The sequence below is a fragment of the Balaenoptera physalus genome (genome assembly GCF_965194825.1).
Source record: "Balaenoptera physalus genome assembly, chromosome: 10".
Classification (NCBI taxonomy): domain Eukaryota; kingdom Metazoa; phylum Chordata; class Mammalia; order Artiodactyla; family Balaenopteridae; genus Balaenoptera; species Balaenoptera physalus.
This window is the reverse complement of record NC_138889.1, coordinates 58041871-58068490: the sequence shown is the minus strand read 5'-3', so window position 1 is coordinate 58068490 and position 26620 is coordinate 58041871. Positions and strand designations below refer to the sequence as shown.

General features: G+C 40.3%; 1 protein-coding gene and 1 long non-coding RNA gene across 11 annotated transcripts in view; one reads left to right on the top strand and one right to left on the bottom strand.

The window, feature by feature from the left end:
• PAK1 (p21 (RAC1) activated kinase 1) overlaps positions 1-26620 on the bottom strand; it is a 151773-nt gene that overhangs the window by 78826 nt on the left and 46327 nt on the right. Inside the window, exon 1 of one of the 10 annotated variants that reach the window (XM_082410354.1) lies at positions 4093-4237. The exons of 8 other annotated variants lie outside the window; for them this stretch is intronic. The gene's annotated coding sequence lies outside the window, so the exon portion shown is untranslated. Of the gene's footprint in view, positions 1-4092; positions 4238-26620 lie in introns of those variants that run through there. One more of the 10 variants, XM_082410351.1, reaches the window with a different exon arrangement.
• LOC309636816 lies at positions 4380-15615 on the top strand. Its single transcript, XR_014250237.1, has 2 exons — positions 4380-13564; positions 13685-15615. It is a non-coding gene; the product is annotated as an uncharacterized lncRNA (long non-coding RNA).

Sequence of the window (26620 nt, the reverse complement as noted above, 5' to 3'; positions counted from 1 at the left end):
ATTGGAAGGATCTTGAAAATCAGCTAGTTCCAAATCTTTCATAGTTCTAACATGAAACCCATAGGGGTATGCAACTTAGCTAAGATCACTACAATTGGAGAAGTATGAGAGGCAGCAAAGTGAAATGGAAAAGGCAGAGAGATTTGGAGTCAGAGACTTAAATTAACTTATGCTGACCCTATACCTTCACCCTCTCCTCCCCCTACCAATAATACTACACATCTTCCTCACCCCTATCACCCCTGCAGATAGTCACTAGAGCGACTCACAGAAACCAGCACCAAATGTCTTATAATCCTCCTCCTACCATCTTGGGAAATTCCTGACCTGTATTCCCTGTTGAGCTATTCCCAATAGTTAAGGGAAAAATTCAAATTTAAGCTTCAAACCTCCAGCCCTCCCCCCACGGATGGCCTGAACTGAGAAAATAATCACTAAAACCTGAGGCTCATACAATCTAAGAGCTGAAGGAACCAATAAGGTGATCTAGTTTAACCTCCCAAGAAACACTGGAATCTATTCTTCTGTCTCCTAGATGGAGGATCTTCCAGTCAATCTGCCTGACCATATCCTATGATCTCCCACACTGCCACATGCTGCCTCAAAGGAACATATTCTCTTGGAAGTATTAGGAACAACAGAATGAAAATAGACTGCCCTCTCTCCTTTAAAAGAGAATCACGACTAATTTAATCAAGCTTCCAGTGTCCATTTACTTCAGACAGCCTTGACCACCCAAACTCTCATACCCAACCTTTTCTGTATGTCCTCTAATCTGACCAAATTCCTCAACCCTTTCCTGACTCTGGATCCCTCCCACTATTTCCTCTGGAACTTCCCATTTGTCATCGGCTCATTCCCCTTGCCTCTTTGCCTTAAAAGAAATTTGGTTATCTCCTGAGAAAGAGACTTCTCTAGCAGCCCTCTCAACTGAAGGCTGTTTTCTCTCTTACACCCAACCTATCAGTGTGGTCCTTAATTTTCAGTGCCATTGCCAAACCACTCCTTTTTCTTCCTCTTGTAAAACCTCTATTCCTTTGAGTAGCCTCCACTGGCTGCTATCACACTCCCTTGCTGCCTAATACCTACTTCCTGGACACTCCACTCAAAGGTCCCTAGATCAGTGTTCTTCTGTACCCTTCCAGTTATCATTCTAGGTGATTCAACAGCCACAATGATGCCCTTCCAACACTCTGGCTATTTCATTTGCTGACCTATAGTCCAAGTTAACCAATACTCCCATGATCACACCCTGGACCTTATCCTCAAAATGTTCATTGACTCCAATATCTAGAGAGAATCATATATACTCCAAACACAACCTCCTATCCATGTAGCTCACTTGTTCAAGAACTTCCACTACAATTCCCAGACTTTATTTTGAGCTCCAATCCACTATCGGTTAGTCCCCACTACCGTCACTTCCTTTTTTCCCTAAACATAGTCCAACAAAATCATTTAAACATCAAAAACCATCAACCCTCTAAAATTCAACAACAAAAAAAACCAAACAACCCAATTCAAATATGGGCTAAGGATTTGGATAGACATTTCTCCAAAGAAGATACATGAATGGCCAACAAGCACATAAAAAGATGCTCAACATCACTAATATTTAGGGAAATGCAAGCCAAAACTACGAGACACCACCTTATACCCTTAGGATGGTTACTACCAAAAAAAACCCAGAAAACAACAAGTGTTGGTGAGGATGTGGAGAAACTGGAACCCTTATGAATTACTGGTAGAAATATAAGATGGTACAGCCACTATGGAAAACAGTAGAGCGAACAGTTCCTCAAAAAATTAAAAATATTACAGAATTACCATATGATCCAGCAGTTCTACTTCTGGGGTATATACCCCAAAATATTGAAAGCAGGGTCTGTAAGAGCTATCTGTATACCCATGCTCATAACAGTATGAACAATAGTTAAACTATTGGCTCATTGGCTAAGGGAGGGGGTGAATGAGAGGCCCAGTTGATGCTCATTTGAGGCAAGGTAAATCTGATAAAGAACAAAAACAAGAACAATCAACCCCCTTGCCTTCTCTCCCTTTCCAAAATTCAATTGGCAAAATCCCAGCTTTGGGATGGTTGAGCTCAACTCTCTCCAAACTGTCTCTATACTGAAAGAGCTGAGTATCCTACAGAACATTACCTGGTTGACCGCTTTAGCTTGAAAATTATGAGGCTCTCCCTATTTATGATTACCTTGCCTCAAATGAGCATCAACTGGGCTTCTCATTCACCCCTTCCCTTAGCCAATGAGCCAACTTTCAATGAGAAAACAGAAATCTTTGCAGAAGAACTCTATCTTCCCACTCCTAAATCTGTATGCTTCCCTGCACTGTACCACCCAGTTACAATGAAGGAGGTGACCCTTCTCCCATCAAAAGCCATCTTCTCATTCTCTCTTCTCTCTCTACTCCTTTGCTTGTACTCCCTCCTCTCACCTGGAATGATCTCCTCCTTCAGCAGCTACATTAATCAATCAATCAATCAATCTCTCTCTCTCTCTCTCTCTCTCTCACACACACACACACACACACACACACACACACACACACACACACATTCAGTCATTCCACAAACACTTATTTAGCATCTACAGTGTACCAATACTAATCTAGCTGAACAGGACAGAGTCCCTGTGTTCATGGACTTTATGGATTAGTAAGAGGAGCAAAGAAATAAGCAAATAAATATACAATGTCAAGTCCATAATAAAAATTAAAGAGTAGTTCGTGTGAATATGAAGGGACAGGGATGGGGATGGTACATAAGATAGTGATCAGGAAAAATTTGCTATGGAGGGGAAAGGATTAGAAAGGCGAAGCATGAGAGGAAAGGGATTAGAAAGGGGAGCAGTAAGAAGGGAGAAAGTGGGGATGGGAGAAAAGGTGGGTAGGGGGCAGGACAGGAAAAATGATCAGGAGTAGCAAGTAGAAAGAAAAGTGGGGAGAAGATGATAAGGAGGTAGAGTCACAGAAAAACTGGGGGGAGGAAGGCAGTCCAAAATAATCAAGGTAGGTTAGTATCAGGCCTGACATGTGTTTCTTGGTTTCACATGATCAAAAAGGAAAGAATTATAGTGATTAAGACATTACACAGCCTCAAGGTCTGTCATTAGCTTGACAGAGTAAGGAGGAAGCTCCAGAGCAGACAGCCGAGTTTAAAGCAGCTTTATGCCCAAGTATCGAACAATTGGCCAGTTTGGAGAAAAACCATTAATATACCTTGATCTGCTTCTTCCCAACCCCATCTCCCTACACCCAATATACCTACACTCAACACTAAAATAATCAGCATTCTCAACCTCTGTCTCGTCCGTGTAGTCACTGGGTCCTGAGCAGCCCAGTAAGATGCCATTCAAAAGACTGGCTGGAAGACAGGGTACCAAGGTCTGTTTCCCAAGTTTGCCTCCAAGGTCTGTTTCCCAAGTTTGCCTATCTCCTACAGTGTTGAGGGGGACATTTCTGCAGTCCATTCTAGGGCTTTTACCAACTCACCTGTCCAAAAGGCAGTTTGACAGCCTGAAAATGCCAGAGTCACAAACAAAATGTCAAGCCCTTCATTGCACAGATAAGGAAACTGAGGCCCCACAGAGGCTGCCTGAACAGGACCAGCCCCCCCACCCCACCCCAGGTCTCCTATCTCTCAGTTTACTCCACCTCTTAACAAGTCACTTATAATACAATGCCCCTCCCCAGCACCCAAGAGAAAAGCCCCCATGGTCCCAGCAGGCCAGCCGTTAATCCAAGGCTGAGGAAAGCATCACCCTAGCCGCCAAGCAGAAGGGTGCTTGCAAAGGGGCAAGGCTCCTAAGGCAGAGCAAGTGCCCCAAAAACCAGCTTCCCCTTCACACCCTTCCCTGGCCAGAGCTCTGATTCCAGTGCTGGCCTAGGCCTGGGTGGGCTCATCTGGGGGTTCCACCCTAAACCCCTTCTCTCACTTAGGGTCTCTTAAAGGAAGAGACCCTAAATCTACCGGACCCGCGTCACCACTCCCCGGAAGCCAGCAGAGACGTCCCCCCGCCCCCCGCCCCAGCACCGCGCAGCTGAGCGCGCCCCAGGGTGGGCACGCATTACCTGGTGGCGGGAGATGGCCCCGGCATCTCTGCCTACGGTTTTTGTAGCAGAGCTGCACCTCCCTCACGCCTGGCCGGCCGGGCAGCACCCTGGGCTCCCAGGTGGCTCTACTTGGCTGGGGCCGGGCTCCCAGCAGCTCGGCCGCCCCAGCTCTGGCTCCGGGGCGCAGCACGCTCCCGCCCTCGCAGGGCGCAGCAAAAGCTCTGCTCCAGGGTTGGCGAAGCAGAAGGGGCGGGGAAATAAGGGAGGGAAGGAGGCGGGAGAAAACCGCGCTTCTCCTTTCTGCAAAGAGGCTCTGAGGGAAGGCGGGGAGACTACTACCTTGCCACCCTCTCAGCTATTCTCCCCAACCTAGTCTTCAGCAGGGGGTAATTTCTCAGTGAATCCAGGCTTTCCAGGGACTGTCAGAGCTTCCTGGGTGGGCCCCAGAGTCAAGGAAGAGAACCAGAGCTCCCCTGTGCCTTAGTTTCTCCAGCTGGGTCTGGACTCCAGGACAACTCAAAATCAAACCTAGCATTCTATCAGATTAGGCTTCAAGGAATGAAATGCACCCACCCACCGCCTCCAACAAAGGTGTCAGGTTCTAATTCTAATGCCCTAGGGAAAACACTGGGTGGATGCTTATAGCTGCTTCTAAGCAAAGAAGGCTCAACAGCAGCTACCATTTGTAGCTACCAGCTACACAGCAGGTACCTGTGTACCAAGTACTTTACAAAATCATATGTCTATCTCACCACAACCTTATGAAGTAGACACACTACCAATTCACATGTGTCAAAACTGAGTTCCAGGAAGAATATGGTTTTGTACAATAAGTATTTCTTAAACACATATTGTGAATCAGGCATTGTAAAGGGCCCTGAGCAGAACAATACAGAATATTTACCAACACTGGCCCAGACCCCCTAAATGCTAGTAGTGCCCCCCGGTAATTGAAACAATAAAAAAACACCTTCACACATTTCCAAATGCTCTGTAGGACGTAAAATTACCTCGTCAACTACCCCTCTATGTCTTGCTCTTGAGAGAGATGTCAGGAGTCAGATTATGCAGGGTCTCTTGTGGGTCATAACTAGGAGTCTGGGTTTTGTTCTAGGTTTCAGCAATGGGAAAGCTTTGGAAGGTTTTAAGCAGAATGACAAGGTCTAATCTATATTTTTTAAAAATCACTGACTGCTGAATGGAGAACAGAGGGGAGAGTTATGGAAATAAGAAGACAAGTCAGTAGATTCTTTCAGAACTCCAGGCAAAAGAAGACAGTAATGATTTAGAATAACATACTGGAAGAAGAGATGAGAAGAAACAAGAATATTCTAAACATACAGCTTGGAAGAAGCAGCAGCCGAACTCGGTAAAAGACAGGATGTGATGAGTGAGAGAGGGCAGTGACTTCCCCAAGACCACACAGCTGGTAAATGGCTGAGTCATTCCAACTTTGGTCTGACTCCTAAGCCTATGCTTTATTTCTCTCTGCCCCGTCAGTCATCTTTGTATTGACTACCATATCCCTCTCCCTACAGCCTGGCAAAGAGCAGGTAACCAGCATTATGTCTGATCAATAATTTAAGTGTGCTAGAGAGAAATTTTCCCTGACAGATGTCTACACCTCCATTTGATATGCCCAAAGTAATCTAATTGCAGAAGGATGTAGAGGAAGAACTCCAGTAGGACAGAAAGAGCTCTTCTGTTTTTTTCACCTTTCCCAGACCCTGAGTACTTGTGCTATTCCAACTATCAAAGTCTCAAATTTGGTAGAGGAGACAAGAAATTTCTTGAAGATCCCCTTGCCCACACAGAGAATCGGCCAGTAATACAAACTGGAGGGATCTGCTGCACTACGAGAACTCAGCTTCAAAGTAGTTTTAGGATGTTCTTTTGGGCCCACACCCTTGTCCTTCAACTTATGAATGAGAGGAGAACCAAAAAGAGTCCGCAGTCTTGGACATAGTTTTTCAAAGTAATCATCAATAATCATAACATCTGACCTTACCCAACTTCCCATCCCATGCAGCATTTGCTCTTACAGATAGGCTCTGCTGGAATATGCAGGAACAGAAAGCTCATCTGCAACGAGCACTATGAGACAGTGCTTCCTAATATTCAGCCAGGTGCCTCTCTGTGAACTTCCAATTCTGGCTACTAGAGCACTCAGAAAACATCCTTCAACGCCAAATCATATTAAAGACTTTCAGATATGTGTATATGGTGATCTATCAAGGCCATGCACATTTTCTCTTCTCCAGAATAAATACACTCAGTTCTTTTAATCATTTGTTCATTCAATAACTATTTAAGCATCTTGTACAAGCCACGAGAGACATACACACCATCGAACAGGACCACACCTTCAAGAAGTTTATGGTTTGAGTATGGTGGTTTTTAACTCGCCCAGTGTATCAATATTACCAGGGAAGCTTTAAAAATATATACTGAAGTCCTAGCAGAGATTCTGACTCAACTGGTCTGGGATGTAGCCTAGGCAACGTATCTGATCAATATAACTATAGCTACATATAGATATCTATCAGAGGACTAACACTACCTGATTTCAAGACTTACTATAAAGCTACAGTGATAAAGGTGGTGTGTTATTGGCGAAAGGACAGACAAATATATCAGTGGAACAGAATAGAGACCCTAAATAGACATACACAAATACAGTCAACTGATACTTGACAAATGAGCAAAGGAAATTCAATGGAGAAAGAACAGTCTTTTCAATGAATGGTGCGAGAACAACTTGACCTCCACCTGCAAAAAAATTTAGACACGGACTTCACACTTTTCACAAAAATTAGCTCAAAATGTATCCACAGACCTTAATGTAAAATGCAAAACTATAAAATGACTAGAAGATAACAAAAGAGAAAACCTAGATGACCTTAGATTGGGTGATGGCTTTTTAGATACAACAAAACCACAATCCATAAAAGAAAAGGTTGATAACTTGGACTTATTTAAAACTTAAAACTTCTGTTCTGCCAAAGACAGTATTAAGAGAATGAAAAGACAAGTCATAGACTTGGGAAAATATTACCAAAACACACATCTGATAAAGGACTTATATTCCAAATATACAAAGAACTCTTAAAACTCAACAATAAGAAAACAAACAACCCAATCAAAAAATGGACAAAAAAATCTGGACAGACACCACACCAAAGAAGATATAGAGATGACAAATAAGCACATGAAAAGATAATCAACATCATATGTCATTAGGGACTTGCAAATTAAAACACAACAAAATACCACTACTTACCTATTAGAAGGGCTAAAACCCAAAAGAGTGATAACACCAAATGTTGGTGAGGATGTGCAGCAACAAGAATTCTCATTCACTACTGAGGGAATGCAAAATCGTACAGCCACTTTGAGAGACAGTTTGGCAGTTTCTTATAAAGCTAAATACAGGCTTACCATACAATCTAGCAATTGCACTCCTAGGTATTTATCCAAATGAGTTGAAAAACCTGTCCACAAATATTTATTGCAGCCATACTCATAATTGCCATAATTCAGAAGTAACCAAGATATTCTTCAATAGATGAATGGATAGACAAGCATCCATACAATGCGTATTATTCAGCAATAAAAGAAATGAACTATCAAGCCATGAACACCTAGAAAAACCCCAAATGTATACTGCTAAGTGAAAAAAGCTAGTCTGAAAAGGCTGGCTCCAATTATATAATAGTCAGGAAAAGGAAAAACTATAGAAGCAGCAAAAAGATCAGTGGTTGCCAGGGGCTAAGAAAGTGGGGGCAGGGATGAACAGGTGAAACAGGGCTTTTTTTTTTTTTTTTTTTTGACTGTGCAGTGCAGCATGCGGGATCTTATTTCCCCAACCAGGGATGGAACCCATGTCCCCTGCAGTGGAAGCTCGGAGTCATAACCACTGGACTGCCAGGGAAGTCCCCACAGGGCATTTTTAAGGTGGTAAAACTATTCTGTATGATACTATAATGGTGGATACCTGATATGACGCATTTGTTAAAACCCATAGAAATATACAACACAAAGAGCTTTAGTTAATAATAATGTATCAATACTGATTCATCAATTGTACCCACTGATACAAGATGTTAATAGAGGAAGTGCTGGGAGGAGTGGGAGAGATGGAGTACACGGGAGGTCTTTGTACTTCCTGGTCAATTTTTCTATAAGCCTAAAACTGCTCAAAAAATAAAGTCTATTAAAATAAAATAAAAAATAAAGGGCAAGTATCAAACAAACAAAAAAAGACATATAAGATAAACTTTATTTTCTTTTTCATTAGATTCATTAGACCTAAAATTACTCTGTCAAATTATTGTAAAAGTTTCTAAACTCTCTCAATTTCTATGCTTACCTCATTGCAGACTGGGAACAGTTCAAACTCTATTTTGAGTGATCTGGGCACATTTTACTAAACACAGTCCTGTTTGCAATGACCCTGGTGCAACTAGGGCACCTTCCACTAAACACAGTACTGTTTGCAATGACCCTCTTACTGCCTGGTACCCTATGGGAAAGGTGATAGTCTAAGGGCAGTCTATCCCCTATAGAACGTAGTTGGACTATCACCTCCATTAACTATACTTTGTACTTCCAATAATTCAGTCTGAAGCTGCACTAGCTTTTTAGTCACTGCAGTGCCTTTGGCTGACACTGGCCTTAGGCAGCCAAAACCACAATTTTCATAAGAATAGCATCAGGCTAGGTCTCCTTTAGGCTCCCCATATTTTGCCATTTCTTTGAGACTTAAACTATTGAACTTCACTGCCATCCACTTTAAATTTTGTCTTTTTTGGCTTCAACCCACCTTTTCAAGCTCACTCGCTCTCTCGCTCGCTCATTCTCTGTCTCTCTCTCTCTCTGTGCCATCTAGCATAGTAGTTTTTCCTTCCAGTTTTCATCACCTGCAAATCTAGTAAGTATTCTATCTCTTCAAACATCTACCATGTGCCCTTGCCTGTACTTGGTTACAGGGATTAAAGATGACCTAGAAATGGCCTATGACTCCAGGAATCACCACTAATAAGGGAGAGTGGCATACATAAAACTGTAAAAGATACTGCACTAGAAAACTGAATAAACAAAATAAACAGGATAAGATGGAAGACACTACAAAACATGTATCATATAGTATAACGCAGGACCACTAATGTCTTCAGCAAGGAAGATCAAATTCAGGCATCTTCTATTCTAGTTTTCAGTTCTCAAAAACCAGATGCTGGTTTGGTTATAGAATGCAGACCAGTCAGCTCACATGCTGTCTCTTTCAATGGTGGGTACTGCTATAGGAAGCTTTGCTAACCATGGCTTCCTCTGATGAAATACAAGACTCATGATATTGAGGTATATTAATAAGAAGCCAGCATTTTATTTATTACTGAGGGCTAGTAAATTATAATCAAGGAAGAAACTATTAGCTAAAGAAATGAAAACGCAGAATCAAATGAGGTAGAAGGGACTTTAAAAGACTAAACTACATAGTCAAAGAAAGAAATAAAATCCTACATATATCAAATAACTGGCCCAAGTTTACACAACAAGTTAGCAGTTAACTTGTTTTAAGTGCAATTACTCCTTGCATTTATATAGTCCTTTGGTTTTCCAAAGTAAATAATTCACAAACTATTCATTCAACCCATGGATCTTGACCAGTGATGTTTTGTCTATGTAGTCATCTTAGCCTAATCAGGCCCTTTCAGGTCATTCAGCTGACTTCTACAAGCATATGCGTTTGCAACCACTGTTAACACTATATAAAGGCTAATGATCAGTAATAATTAGCAAATTTTGTTTAGACATTACAGGTTTCAACTGATAGTGGCTATAGGATTTGAAAATGATTGTTTTTATTTGATTCTTGTGTAACCACAAATAATTTAAGACCAATACATTTACTGATTGAGAATTACAACTTCTGATATTACCAGTTAAATGTAGGAAGAAGTGGGGACTTCCCTGGTGGTGCAGTGGTTACGAATCTGTCTACCAATGCAAGGGACACAGTTTCGAGCCCTGGTCCGGGAAGATCCCACATGCCACAGAGCAACTAAGCCCATGCACCACAGCTACTGAGCCTGAGCTCTAGAGCCTGCAAGCCACAACTACTGAGTCCGTGCACCACAACTACTGAAGCCCGCATGCCTAGAGCTCGTGCTCCACAACAAGAGAAGCCACTGCAATGAGAAGCCCACACACCCCAACAAAGAGTTAGCCCCTGCTCACCGCAACTAGAGAAAGCCTGCACGCAGCAACGAAGACCCAACACAGCCAAAATAAAAAATAATAATTTTTAAAAATAAAGTCTAAAAAAAATGTAGGAGGAAGTCAGTCAACAATGATGATTTTGGTTCTATTAAAATAGTCATCTAATATAGCATTCTTTCTTGTAATTACATGGCAGAGCCAGTTGTCTATTAAGGACTATGGAATGAGGTGGAGAATAAAATAAATAAATAACAATAATGGCTTACCAAAATACTTCAAGAAAAGAAATAAGCAATGGAAGGATGGAAAAGGGGGAAAAAAGGCAAAAATCTATTCAGTGCCAGTCAGATACAAAGCAACTAACTAAATCAAAATGTACACGAAGTTCAAACAAGGCAAAAAGTACAGAGAAGAGAGACACCAACTACATCTGTAGAGCTGGGGGAAGTTTTGTGAAGGAGACAGTATTTGGGTTGGGTATTAAAAAGGAGTAGAATTTTCATAAATAGAGGTACTGAGAATGGGGGTGAGGGTTGAGAATCCCCTTGAGGGAACCACAAAAGCAAAGGCCCAAAGGAGGAAAAAGCATGAGCTCTGTTTAGGAAATAATAAATAATCTAGACATTCAAGGAAATAGTAAATAATCTCATCATTCATTCACCATTTACTGAATTTGTTCTACACGCCAGATACAGTGCAGTCACAAAGGATGAAAATATGAGGAGACCTACTTCTTACTTTCAAGAAACAGAGCATTTTTAAAGACAACAGAAGACAAACCTGTGTCACTGACAGACTTAACAGCTCCAAAAATCTGTTCCTTCTTCATCTGTCCCCCTGTCAATGCAATTCTACTCTTCCAATTACCCAAGCCAAAAATCGGATTCATCTTTTTTTTTTTTTAATTTTTTTTTTTTATATTTATTTTTGGCTGTGTTGGGTCTTCGTTTATGCGCGAGGGCTTTCTCTAGTTGCGGCAAGTGGGGGCCACTCTTCATCGCGGAGCGCGGGCCTCTCACTGTCGCGGCCTCTCTCGTTGCGGAGCACAGGCTCCAGACGCGCAGGCTCAGTAGTTGTGGCTCACAGGCCTAGTTGCTCCACGGCATGTGGGATCTTCCCAGACCAGGGCTCGAACCCGTGTCCCCTGCATTGGCAGGCAGACTCCCAACCACTGCGCCACCAGGGAAGCCCCATCTTTTTTTAATATATATAAATTTATTTATTTATTTTTGGCCATGTTGGGTCCTCGTTGCTACGCACGGGCTTTCTCTAGTTGCAGCAAGCAGGGGCTACTCTTTGTTGCAGTGCGTGGGCTTCTCATTGCAGTGGTTTCTCTTGTTGTGGAGCACAGGCTCTAAGTGCGTGGGCTTCAGTAGTTGTGGCACGTGGGCTCAGTAGTTGTGGCTCGCGGGCTTAGTTGCTCCGCAGCATGTGGGATCTTCCTAGACCAGGGCTCGAACCCGTGCCCCCTGCATTGGTAGGCAGATTCTTAACCACTGCGCCACCAGGGAAATCCCAATCTGATTCATCTTTGACTCCATTTTTTCTATCACCTTTACCTCAAAGTCACCAGCAAATCCTAACAACTCTACCTTCAATATATATCTACAATCCAATCACTTCTCATCACCTTTACTGCTACTGCCTTGGCCCAAACCATCAGCAACTTTTACCTAGAATAGTGGTTCTCAATATTTGGAGGCTAGGGGGGAGAGATTTTTCTCCAAAGGAGAAATTTGGCAATGTCTAGAGAAATTTTTGTTGAAACAACTGTGGAGGTACTACTGGCATCTAATGCGTAGAGGTCAGGAATGCAACTAATAATACTATGATGCACAGGACAGCCCCTCCCAACAAAGAATTATCTGGCCCAAAGTGTTAATAGTGGAGAAACTCTGACTTAGAGTATTGCAATAGACTCTTAACAGATCCACTCCTGCCTCCCAGAATGATCCTTTATATAATGTAAGTCTCAGATCACATCACTCTCTTCTGCTCAAAATCTTCCAGTGGCTTCCCAAATCCCTCAATGTAAAAGTTAAAGTTCTTATGAAGACCTACAAGGCCATACATGATCTTACCTCTATCCTCCTCCTCCACCCCCCATCTTACCCTGCTACATCTCTGACCTGGTCTCCTACTTCTCTCTCCTTCACTCACGCTGCTCCAGGCACAATGGCTTCCACCAACAGGCTATGTACAGTCCCACCTCTGGGCTTTGGTACCTATGGTCACTCTGCCTAAAAACACATTTTCCCCCAGATATCCATATGACTCCTTTCCTCACTTCCTTCAGGTCTCTACTCAAATATCACTTCATCAGAGGTCTTCCCTGACCACTCTTCATAAAACGACAGGAACCTGTCTTCACTCCATCTCAGCACTCTTTATTCCCTCCTACTCTGCTTTATTTGTATCCATAGCACTTACCATCAACTGACATATTTGTTTGCTTTTTGGTTGACTCCCACCAATAGAACATATGCCCCACAAGCAAAAACTTTTCCTTTATCCCCTGACCTAAGAACTATTCCTTGAACACAGTAGGAGATTGGTAAGTAATGGCTGAATGAAGGAATAAGTGAATGAATAAATGGAGCTGGAAAGACCAGTCAGGAAGAAACTAGAAAGACCAATGAAGGCCAGAAATGTGGATATAATCTTAGAACTGGCCTAAAGAAGAGATTGCCCAAGAGTGATTATCTTGTCATATGCCATACAAATCACCTTGTCTTCTCCATCAAATAGAGACAGAGAGAGTAACGGGGAATTCTATTTTATATCAATATAAGAACATTATAATAATCAGAAGTATACAATAATGAAATGGATAATCTTTAAAGTATTAACACCCCCAATCAACCTCTCAGCACGTAGGATGCAGTAACAAACTACTCTTCCATAATTTTCCCCTCTGCTTATTTTTTTGGATTCAGTTCAAATGTCACCACCTCTACCAAGGTTTTTCCAAACTCCCTCAAACAGACTTAGCCACTCCTACTTATGGTCCTCAGAGCAATCTGCCCACTTATCCCAATTTACTAAAAGTGTTTGTTAATATATTATTATGACTGAATTGTGCCCCCCTTACCTCCAAAATTCATATGTTGAAGCCCTAACCCCACCTGTGACTGTATTGGAGACAGAGCCTGTAAGGAGGTGATTAAAGTTAAATGAGGTCAAGGAAGTAACTTCAGAGGAGGATCTGATGGATATGGAAGTGGTCGTGGATTTGGGGATGGCTATAATGGGTATGGAGGAGGACCTGGAGGTGGTAATTTTGGAGGTAGCCCTGGTTATGGAGAAGGAAGAGAAGGATATGGTGGTGGAGGACCTGGATATGGCAACCAGGGTGGGGGCTACGGAGATGGTTATGACAACTATGGAGGAGGAAATTATGGAAGTGGAAATTTTAATAATTTTGGAAATTATAATCAGCAACCTACTAACTATGGTCCAATGAAGAGTGGAAACTTTGGTGGTAGCAGGAACAAGGGGGGACCATATGGTGGAGGAAACTATGGTCCAGGAGGCAGTGGAGGAAGTGGGGGTTATGGAGGGAGAAGCCGATATTGAGCTTCTTTCTATTTACCATGGGCTTCACTGTATAAGTAGGAGAGGATGAGAGCCCAGAGGTAACAGAACAACTTCAGGTTATCGAAATAACAATGTTAAGGAAACTCTCATCTCAGTCATGCATAAATATGCAGACTACACCAGAGTAGATGCAGAGAGCCATTTTGTGAATGGATTGGATTATTTAATAACATTACCTACTGGGGAGGAAAGATTGTAAAAACAAAAAATAATGCCTTTGAGACAGTTTCTTAGCTTTTTAATTGTTGTTTCTTTCTAGTGGTCTTTGTAAGAGTATAGAAGCAGTCCTTCTTTGATAATGTTAAATTTGTAAGTTTCAGGTGACATGTGAAACCTTTTTTAAGATTTTTCTCAAAGTTTTGAAAAGCTATTAGCCAGGATCATGGTGTAATAAGACATAACGTTTTTCCTTTAAAAAAAATTTAAGTGCGTGGGTAGAGTTAAAAAGCTGTTATACATTTATGATTTAATAAAATAATTCTAAAGGAAAAAAACGTTAAATGAGGTCATAAGGGAGGAACCTTGATCAAATAGAACTGCTGTCCTTATAAAAGAGGAAGAGACACCAGAATCTCTCTCTCTCTCTCTCTCTCTCTCTCTCTGCCTCGAGGACAGAGTGAGAAGGCAGCAGTCTGTAAGCCAAGAAGAGAGTTCTTACAAGAAGCCAAATCCCGCCAGAACCTTGATCTTGGACTTCTCAGTCTCCAGAGCTGTGAGAAAATAAATGTCTTTTGTTTAAGCCACCCAGCCTAGCAGATTAAAACATATACCTTTTCACCTCTAGACTGAAAAATTACTTTATGTCCCCATTTACTATTCTATCCCCAGACCAGAATATGGCAACTTTAATAAAATGTAGGCACCACTACATATTTTTATGGAATGATATAGAGTACAAATACATTTTTAAAAACCATATTAAAAAGTCATTAAAGTCAAATGACTTTCAAATGCTTAACCAATAACTGTTCTTCCCTTCATTCTCACGAAATAAACCCTAATTTTGTTCAGGAAGGCAATGAGACAACTAAATATTCGTTTTCCCAGACTTCCTCAAACTTCGGTGTGCCCATGTGACACAGTTTTAGCCAGTAAAGTCATGAAAAGCTTCTAAGAATTCTGGGGAAATGGTTGCTTTAAATACAAAATAGGACATAGAAGAAGTGCTAGTTCTGCCTTTCCCCCTTTCTTCTTCCTCAAACATTCCTGCTGGAGCTACAGTAGCCGTTTTGTAACTATGAGATCATAAGCACAAAGGCTGAAAGCAAACACTCTAAGGATGCAGACTGGAAAAACAGAAATAGCCTGGAATCCAAATGGTATTGTGAGTATCTGAACCCATGCCAGCAACCATCCTTTTTCCTCCAGACTTCTTGTCAAGAAAGCTAATCCCTACATTTGAAGTCATTGTTAGGTTTTTCTCCTACTTACAGCTGAAGACATTCCTAATTAACACAAACAAGAAGCATACTAGAGAATCAAGAGGAAGAGGATTCTTACTAGTCTGAATCCTCTATTCCTTATCAGCCACTGGCCCCTAATCATACATGAATTTCTCTTATTAGCATGAGATTGGAGTTGATCTAGCAAAGTTTAAAAATACAGAGTAGATAAAAGGAGGACTGCACAGTAACAGACACCAGACAATCACTCTTCCTAATAAGTTCTTATTTTTATAAGAATAACGGTATAACTCTGTCTTCAAAAATGGCTTTCAAGTTGCTTGCACATATAAAAGATAGATAAGATAGATAGACAGACAGACAGACATCCTAGGACAATAGTAATCATCAATGGGGTATAGGTCATAAAGTAGAAGAAAATCACAGCAAGTACCAAAAAACCCATACTAAAGGTAGCTATTGCAATTCATGACCGAATTTTGCTCTGTGCATCCTGGAAGACAAATCAAAATCAAAAGGAAGGGAGTGAAATTCAAACTATTAACTCTCATTATCTAATGGAAGAGGTATATCAGTTTTGTTACAAGACAACCATTATCAGTTGAAGCAAGGATTGGAAAACTTTTTTCTGCAAAAGGCCAGACTAAATATTTTAGGCTTTGCAGGTCGTATCATTGCTGTCTCAACTACTCAACTCTGCCTGTGTAGCACAAAAAGAGCCATAAACAATATGTAAACAAATGAGTATGGCTGTATTCCAATAAAACTTTATTTACAAAGACAGTCAACTGGCCAGATATGTCCTACAGGCTATAGTTTGCTGACCCCTAAGTCAGAAGACTCTTGGATGTAAGCACCAGACCTCTTCTGGCAGTGCAGGAATTTGGCCTGAGTGCAACAGCCACTAGCATCAATGCTACTTCAGTGACAGAAACTCAACCTTGCAGGTGATGCTACCTGCCTCTACAGCCAAAGAGAGAAAGTTAGCTCCCCATTACCTTCTCTCTCATGTCATTAAGTCCTAAATCCAAGTGTGGTGTGGGCATACGGTATTGGTGAAAGCTAGGTCACTGCCTGTGCCCTAGAAGCAAGGAAGTTTGAGAAGCAAGTATCTAAATTTTTATCTCCTTTAGGGGATAGCATCTTTGCCACCAAGAAGACTCATAAAACGGGGGACATGCGGCTTCCCTGGTGGCACAGCGGTTAAGAATCCACCTGCCAATGCAGGGGACACAGGTTCGAGCCCTGGTCTGGGAAGATTCCACATGAGCACGTGTGCCACAACTACTGAAGCCCACACGCCTAGAGCCCGTGTTCCGCAACAAGAGAAGCCACCGCTATGAGCCCGCGCACTGCAACAAAGAGTAGCCCCCACTCGCCGCAACTAGAGAAAGCCCGCGTGCAGCAACGGAGACCCAACTCAGCCATAAACAAACAAACAAATAAATAAATAAATAAACAAACTTTTTTTAAAAACGGGGGACACAAAATGCTGTGCAGTAAAAATAAATGACAACTATCCATTTCAGTTAACTCTTACTTATACCTTCCTTCCATATATAAATTGTTTTTTTTTTAAATACTTCAGCCTATCATCATCACTAATCAACAGGGAAATGCACATCAAAACCACAATGAGATATCACTTCACATCTGTCAGAATGGCCATCACCAAAAAGACCAGAAATAACAAGTGGTAGAGAGGATGTGGAGAAAACCATACTCATGCGTGCAGTATTGGTGGGAATGTAAATTGGTGCCACCTGTGGAAAACAGTATGGAGGTTTTTCCAAAACCTAAAAATAGAACTACCATATGATCCAACAATTCCACTCCTAGGTATATATCTGAAGAAAATGAAAATGCACCCCAATGTTCATAGCAGCATTATTTACAATAGCCAAGATATGGAAGCAACCTAAGTGTCCATCAACAGATGAATGGATAAAAATGTGATACACACACACATACACACACACACACACAATGGAATACTACTCACCCATAAAAAAAGAATGAAATTTTTGCTATTTGCAGCAACACAGATGGAGGGTATTATGCTAAGTGAAATATATCAGACAGAGAAAAACAAATACTCATATGTAGAATCTAAAAATACAACAAACTAGTGAATATAACAACAACAAAAAAAGCAGACTCACAGATATTGAGGACAAACTAGTGGTTACCAGTGGGGAGAGGGGAATGGGGAGGGGAAAGATGGGGCAGGGGATTAAGAGGTACAAATTGCTATGTATAAAATACATAAGCTATATGGATATATTGTACAACACAGGGAATATAGCCAATGTTTTATAATAACTATAAATGGAATATAACCTTTAAAATTTGTGAATCACTATGTTGTACACCTGAAACATAGACTATATACCTCAACTATACCTCAATAAAAAAAAAAGAACAGTAGAGAAAAAAATACACTCCAGCCTAACATATTGTCACTAACCCTAACAAACTAAAAATGCTCTCACCTTCTCCCCAAAAAAGGGACAACACACAGTCTCATTAGTTGCAACATCCCAGCATTAAATTCTAAGGAACTTATCTCTTTTTGTTGAGTGCTTTAAGTACCAGGTACTACTCTAAGCCTTCATGCCTTTGTTCATGCTGCTATTTCTGACTGGAATAGCCTTATCTCTCCTTATCTCCCTTTGTTTCCAGGAAAACTCTTAATCTTCAGGTGTCCTCTCCTCTAACTGGCCATCTCTGATACAGTCCTGCCCAAAAGTTTGAATAGGTCCTCCTCCCTTAGGATATTAGAGCACCTCATGAAAACTCTTCTCACCTTATTTACCACAGGTGTCTTACATTTCCAGCCAGACTATAAGTCCCTTTGGTGAGGAAATGTTTCATTCATTCATTTACATTCCCTCAGTACCTAATCAAAGCCTCATACATAGAAGGTTCTCAACAATTATATCTACTGAATCCAAACAAATCTAAAAAATAAGAACATCACATATCTTTTGGTCCAGCCACCTAATTTCCTTTTGTCTTGCTCTGATTCCTCTTATATCCCAGGATATATTCTTGTTTTCAAGGCTGCCTTAAATATCTCTCCTAAATATTTAAAATGCTGCCTGCAGCAACACAAGTGCTTCTTTAAAAAGATGATTATAAATAAGTTCTTTATAAACCCAAAAGCAGTTTGAAGGTCCACTGTGTCGTCAAAGCATAAGATCATTTTAAAAGGTATATCCCACTTTAAGGACTCCTAGACTCAAAACACTTTTAGACACAGATTTTTCTTTAATGAGCTCCTATCTTTCTTGCCACTGAAACCTTTCTTCTCAATTAAGCTTAGACTCCAACTATAGTGTTCCACTGTGTCAGCCAAGGCTTCAGAAAAGAAGTACCTTCTATAAGATATGACAATCCCTAACATTTATGCAGTTCTTTACAATAAACAAAGCACAGTCGTATCCATCATCCAATTTAATTCTTGCATACAATCCTGTGAGATTTCTCCTCACAAGCAAAGCCCAGTCCCAAAGCCGTCTCTCGTGGACTACTACCACCACCAGGGCCACCCCCTAACCCCACCAAACACACACACACACACACAGACACACACACACACACACACAATTTCCTATAGCTCTTCTCACTCATACAGATAATCTATTATCCATAGTGAAGTGTGAGCAGCCTAAGGGAAGGAACCAGGCCTACCACAGTGTATAGTACAGTAAATGTTTGATAATTGTCTGCTGAATAAACAAACCAAAGAGAGTTAGGCAAAACAGTCAGCATTTTTGTATCAATAAAGTAGAAACTGAGATGACTTTCCCAAATTTTCCTAGCTAGGACTATAATCAGGGTATTCTTGATTTTCAATTCAGGACTCTTTTTACCATGCTGCCCTCTCCACGGATTGGTCAGTGTACAAAAGAAGGAGTCCTGAACTGGGACTCATAAGTCCTGGTCCTCAGACAAGCCACTTAACTTCTCTGAGCATCAGCTTCCTCATTTTTTACAAGTGGGAACAATCATACAGTCTTTTCCTCTCAGAACACACTGTGAAGACTAATATAAGATAATGTGAGTAGAAGTGACTTGAGAAGAGTGAAATGATATACTAGGCTACAGACAATGCTTAGGTTGATGACTCCCACTGTCACTGACAAAGTCAAAATCAGTCTGCCCTAGAAGAAACATATTTATCCTAATAGCTAAAAAATCAGCTTTATTATCCTCATTTTACAGATGAGAAAACTGAGGCACAGAGAGCATAACACTTGCCAAAGACTGCAAACCTGGTAAATATTAGACCTGGAATTAGATAGAATTCTAGTCCATCACATCCTAAAGATCTTCCCATACTGCTTCGCCAACATTACAGAATAAAAGCTTTCAATTGCCTCTAGACTGATGGAACAGTGCTAATCTTGAGTTGAGAACATTTCATTGTCTCTCAGGCCAAATCAAACTAAGTTAGCCTTGTAGGTAAGCACAGCTTGATTGCAATCCCTGTGGTGCCACCCCTCAGTAGGATGAGCTAAAAATTGAATATGTATATTAGAAAATGTTCTGACATGAATTTTGAAATTATTTTAACTAGACTGAAAATCTGACAGGAAAAGCAAAAGTGAACAATCTATTTTTTTTTACCATTCATTACTGTGATTATGAAACATGGAAAGAGCCTAGGCTTTGAAATCAGACAGTTCAAACTTAAGAGTAGAAAAGAAAAACCTAGACAAAGGCCAGGAGGAGGGAATTAGCAGAGAGGATCAAGATATGACAACGGCTGGAGCAAGTAGGATTGGTAGTGAGATCTAAGAAAATACAGTCCCCTATTCTCTTCTTCCTCCCCAAACACCCCCACAACCTGCAAGAAACCTAACCTGTGATACTTCTTTTCTCCCTACAGCACCTGAACAATGCAGATTAGTAAGTCATTGAGAAAGTCTAAAACCCTCCTTTGCTAACACTTCCTCCTAAATGCCTCTCCGGAGACAGGCTGAATGGCAGACAGGCTGTCAGAAGACACATGTTGTCATCATACTGTCCTTCATACAGTTTGGGATAAGGTTTTTTTTTGGTAGTGATGTAGCTGCTATTACTTGCAGCTTTAAATAACCACATACGTGTAGCCAGCAATTCTTTTATTTGGGACGAGAGTGTAAAGAAATTTGTTTTAAAGAACATATTTGGAATTTACAAAAGAGGAAAGCCATGTGAATACATAATTTTCTCAGAAAGAGCTCTGGCATAAGGCAGGTATCTGACCCAGCAGTGCCATGGTCCAAACCCCTTCCTGTAGTTAGAGCCTCTTAGACCTCACCAAGGCCTATAAACAGATTTTAAATAAAAACAACAGACTCACAGTTGCTGTATGATCCAGCAATCCCACTCCTGGGCATATACCCAGACAAAACAATAATTTGAAAAGATACATGTACCCCTATGTTCAGAGCAGCACTATTTACAATAGCCAAGACATGGAAACAACCTAAATGTCCATTGACAGATGAATGGATAAAGAAGATATGGTATATATTCATCGGAATATTACACAGCCATTAAAAAGAATGAAATAATGTCATTTGCAGCAACGTGGATGGACCTAGAGATTATCATACTAAGCAAAGGAAGCCAGAAAGATAAATAACACAGGATATCACTTATATGTGGAATCTAAAATACCACAGGATATCACTTGTATGTGGAATCTAAAATACAACACAAATGAGCAATACAAAAATGGACTCACAAATATAGAGAACAGACTCGTGGTTGCAGGGGGTGGGGGGGAAGGATTAGGAGTTTGGAATTAGCAGATGCAAACTATTCAATATTATATATGGGATGGATAAACAACAAGGTCCTACTGTATAGCACAGGGAACTATATTCAATACCCTGTGATAAACCATAATGGAAAAGAATATGAAAAAAAAAAAATATATATATATATATACATATACATATATATATATATACATATATATATATATATGTATAACTGAATCACTTTGCTGTACAGCAGAAAATAAACACAACATTGTAAATCAACTATACTTCAATAAAAGTAAAAAAAAAAAAAAAAAAAAAAGACTCACAACCCAGAATTCATTCCCTCGACAACTTCCATCAGGTGCTTTCAAGGACCAGCCAATGAATCAGAGACAACAGATAAAAATTAATCATGAAAACAGGAAGAATGAGGTAAGTACTCCATCAGAAGAAAAAAAGGGATTAATTTTTACTGTGAAGGTCAGAGAGGCTTCACCAGGTAACCCCCTCTCCTTAAAAGTCCCCTCCACACTGTTCTCAGATTCTGACATCCCACACCAGACATTTGAAATAGGACCCCAAGGGATTCTGTCAAATTGTGAAGAAAGGAGTTGGCTAAGCCAGGTAGAGGAGAAGGCAAAGGCAAAATGGAAGAGTATATGTACTGGGCTATGTCTAAGGAATGGCCAGTGACCATGACTGGAGTGCAGGGTACACAGAAGAATAAATAAGAAATGAGGCAGGAAAGGCACATTTGGGTCAGATCTTAGAAGGCCTTGAATGCCAGCCTAAGGAACTTGAAATTTATTGTACAAACAAGGGAAACTATTATTAAGCAGAGCTATGGTGTTTGACATATTTTAGAAAGATCACTCTAGAAGTATGTAAGGTAAAGGAAGATTAGAAGTGGTAAGACTGTTGGGAATCTACTGTGTTATGATAGTCTAGTTAAGAGATGATAAGAGCAGCCCAACATTGTGACCAGAGCCTTAGCAGGGTGAGGAAGGTCTACACTGGGGAGGGGAGAAGGGAGAGGAAGCCTGGTAAGAAGAATCAGAGCCCAAGGTGGTGAGAAGGGCATCCACACATGGGGCAGGGAGGGGGACTGAGTACAGTGAGGAGGTCATCCATATTGGGTGTGGGGAGGGTTGCCTAATACAGTATGTCAGAGCCCAAGGTGAAGAAGTGAAGGAGTCCCAATGGTAGAGCAGCCTGGTTTAGGGTGTTGGAACCCACGCAGAATGAGGAGGGCATCCACACAGTGGGAAGAGCCTATAATAGGGAGCTGGAGCTTCTTTTCCTCACTATGTCTACTGAGAGGGCCTGGGAGCAGCACCAACCCAATAGCAATAAGCACACCCAGCAGCCAGACCTTGGCTTCTAAATACTACTAAACAATAAAAGAAACTATGGCTCCTCGGTGAAATGGATTATTCCAGGCCTGGGGCACAGAAAGCACAAATGAGTCTAGAATATCTTGTTTGGTCAGAAAGAAAGGGAGTGGTCAAAGAGTAATAGGGACATAAAAGTAGACAGAAGCCAACCTGAATGGGGCTCCTAGTAGCCAAATCAGGGAGAATTTGAACATCAATAAAAAATGATATAGCAATAGATTGCTACCCACTGAATAAAGTAGGAAGCCAAGAGTCCAAACAGATACAAATAACTAACTATATTGAAAGTTTGGCAAAGAGAAAGATATTTACATAGTTTCATAGTACCTTCCTATAAAATACTTATTAATTATAGCTTCACAGTGGAGAAGCCTGGCAGACACCGTCCTGAGCAAGTTAGCAAACTGAACATCAACAGTAATGAGACAATGGCAGCAAAATATAATAGAAAGAATATGGACTCTAGAGTTAGGTCTAGTTTTGATTCCATACTCTGCCACCTTGGGCTGGTTATTTAACCTTTCTGAACTGGAATTTCCTCACCTACCAAATGAGATAAAGTTGTTCTTGTGAAGTGTTGGAGAAATAATGCTTAAAGCACCTATCAAAAGTGCCGAGAACACTAGCGGCTTAAAATGTATCTATTACTTAGCTATTTTTTGCTACATTTTATAACATTTTGCTATTATTTACAACATTGACAATCATTTGCATTATTGTTTATATTTACATTATTTGCAACTCTAACTTCTGCAAATAACTCATGTTTATACCCAGTTCTATATGCATCTAGGATATCATTTACAACTAATATCAAGCCTATGAGATTATGCAATAGAAGTGGTATTCTCTTTTCAATTTGACAGATGAGGCAACTGAAACATGAAGAGAATGCATTGATGTGCCCAATGTTTAACAGTTAGCTAAATGTACATCTCAGTCCTGAAAGATACCCCCATCTCCCTCTCCAGTGGCCTTTCCTCCTCATAAAATTTATGTGTTACTTAGGGACATGGCCTTTTTCAAGGGAATTTGGAATAATATGAAAGAAAATAATATGAATTCACCAGAATTTGGAATAATATGAAAGAAAATAATCTCTCCGAGATGGGAGTGTGATTAAGGCGAACTAAGGAGGAGTAAAGAATCTTTTTACCACTCAGAACTAGAACACGAATAGGCACCTACCTAGCCACTTGAAACTTACCAAAAAAAAAAAACCAAACTCTTCAGAAGGACTTAAGTGAAAGAAGCCCCACAAAAGGCAAGTAATTTCACAATATGTTAAAACTAGAAGGGATCTTAAATACCACGAAGTCCAACCTTCCCATGTACAGATGGTGAAGCTGAGACTTGGAGAAGGGAAAGGACATACCTCACAAAGAGTTACAATATGCCAACCCTAGGGAATTCCCTGGCAGTCCAGTGGTTAGGACTCCGTGCTTCCACCTCTGGGGCCCCAGGTTCGATCCCTGGTAGGGGAACTAAGATCCTGCAAGCCTTGTGGCGCAGCCAAAAAAAAATGCCAACCCTATAATCACTGAATGGCCTGAAAATAAGGTCATTGTAGAGTTCATTTGGTAACTATTTATCACACATCAACACAAGATACTGTCTTTCTCACACTCTTGTGTTCTCAACTTTAAGCCTGTGTTTTTTTCTGTCTCCTCAATTACAGTGAATGGCCCCAACATCTTAGTAATCCATGTACTCCTACAGGCTTGGTAAGTAGTTGGTGCCCAATAAGTACCTGTCATAAAATACAGTATGATCTCAGGTAGCAAGTTTAACATCCAAAAACATCAATCAATACACCATATTAATAGAATAAATGAAAAAAAGCTGTAAGATCATCTTATTGATAAAGAAAAGGCATTTGACAAAATCCAACACCCTTTCATGTTAAAAGCACTCAAGAAAACAAGAATAGATGGAAACTTCCTTATACCTGATAAAGGGCATATATGAAAAACCCACAGCTAATATCATATTTAATTGGTAAATAATTGAATGCTTTCTCCCTAAAATCAGGAACAAAACAAGGATACCTGCTCTTGCCACTTTTATTTAGCATTGTATTGAAGGTTCTAGCCAGAGCAATTAGTAAAGAAAAAGAAATAAAAGCATCCAGATTGGAAAGGAAGAAGTAAAACTTTTTCTATTTGAGATGACATGATCTTGTATACAGAAAATCCTGAGGAACCCACACAGGTGCACACATATACACATACACACAAACACACACACACAAAAAAACTATTAGAATTATAAAGTTCAACCAGGTTGCAGGATACAAGATCAATACAAAAATCAATTGTATATCTATACACGAGCAATGAATGATCCAAAAATTGAAATTTTAAAAAATTCCATTTATAATAGCATCAAAAAGAATAAAAGAAGTACAAGACCTGTACACCTTGAAAAATAAGAACAAAGGTGGAGGAGTCACACCTCCCAATTTTGAAACTTACTACAAAGCAGCAGTGCGGTACTGGCATAAAGATGAACATACATAGATCAACAAAACAGAATTGAGAGTCCAGGAATTAATGCTTATATTAACAGTAAAATGATTTTGACAAAAGTGCCAAGATAATTCAGTGGGAGAAGAATAGTCTTCAACAAGTGGTGCCAGGACAACTGGCTATGATGTTGGACCTCTACTTCATACCATATGCAAAAAGTAACTCAAAATGGATCCGACTTCTAAATGTAAGAGCTAAAGTTACAAAATTCTTAGAAGAAAACATAGGTATAAATATTCATGACCTTGGACTAGATAATGGTTTCTTTAGATATGGCACCAAAAGCACAAACAAAAGAAAAACTAAATAAATTGGACTATATTGAAATTTAAAATTTTTATGCTGCAAGCAATAGCATCAAGAAAGTGAAAAGACAATCCACAGACTAGGAGAAAATATTTGTAAATCATATATCTGATGAGGGACCTGTAACCAGAATATATAAAGAACTCTTAACAAAAATAGTAAAAAGACAACCCAATTTAAAACTGGACAAAAGGGCTTCCCTGGTGGCACAGTGGTTGAGAATCTGCCTGCCAATGCAGGGGACACGGGTTCAAGCCCTGGTCTGGGAAGATCCCACATGCCGCGGAGCAACTAGGCCCGTGAGCCACAATTACTGAGCCTGCGCGTCTGGAGCCTGTGCTCCGCAACGAGAGAGGCCGCGATAGTGAGAGGCCCGCGCACCGCGATGAAGAGTGGCCCCCACTTGCCACAACTAGAGAAAGCCCTCACACAGAAACGAAGACCCAACACAGCCATAAATAAATTAATTAATTAAAAAAAAAAAAAAACTGGACAAAAGAGCTAAATAGACATTTGTCCAAAGACATACAAATGGTCAATAGGCACATAAAAAGTTGCTCCACATCATTAGTAATTAACGAAATTCAAATCAAAATCACAATGAGGTAGATGCCATTTCCTATCCACCAGAATGGCTGTAACAAAAAAAGAGAATAATAAGTGTTTATGAACATGTGGAGAAATTAGAACCCTCATACAATGCTGCGGGAATGTAAAATGCTGCAGTTCCTTTGGGAAAAAGTCTGGCTGTTCCTCAAAGGGTTAAACATAGGGCTACCGTATGAGCCAGCAATTCCATTGCTAAGTATATACCTAAGATCAATAAAAATATACATCCACACACAAAAAATGTTCATAGTAGCATTATTCATAGTACTAAAAAAGTGGAAACAATCCAAATGTCCATCAACTGATAAACTGATAAATAAAATGTGGTATATCCATACAATGAAATATTATTCAGCAAAAAATATCACCAAATATTACTCAGCAATAAAAAGAAATGATACAAGTTACAACATGGATGAACCTTGAAAACACACTAAATGAAAGAAACAGGATACAAAAGGCCACATACTGTATGATTCCATTTATATGAAATGTCCAAAATAGGCAAATCAAATTAAAGAGACAAAAAGTAGATTAGTAGGTGTCTAGGGCCAGGGTGATGAGAATGGGGGAGAATGGTGAGTGCCTACTAATGGGCACAGGGTTTCTTTTAGGAGGCCAAATGTTCTAAAACTATTCAACAGAACATGTGATGATGGTTGTACAACCCTGTGACTATACTAAAAAACACTGGATTGTACACTTTAAGTAAGTGAATTTTATGGTATGTG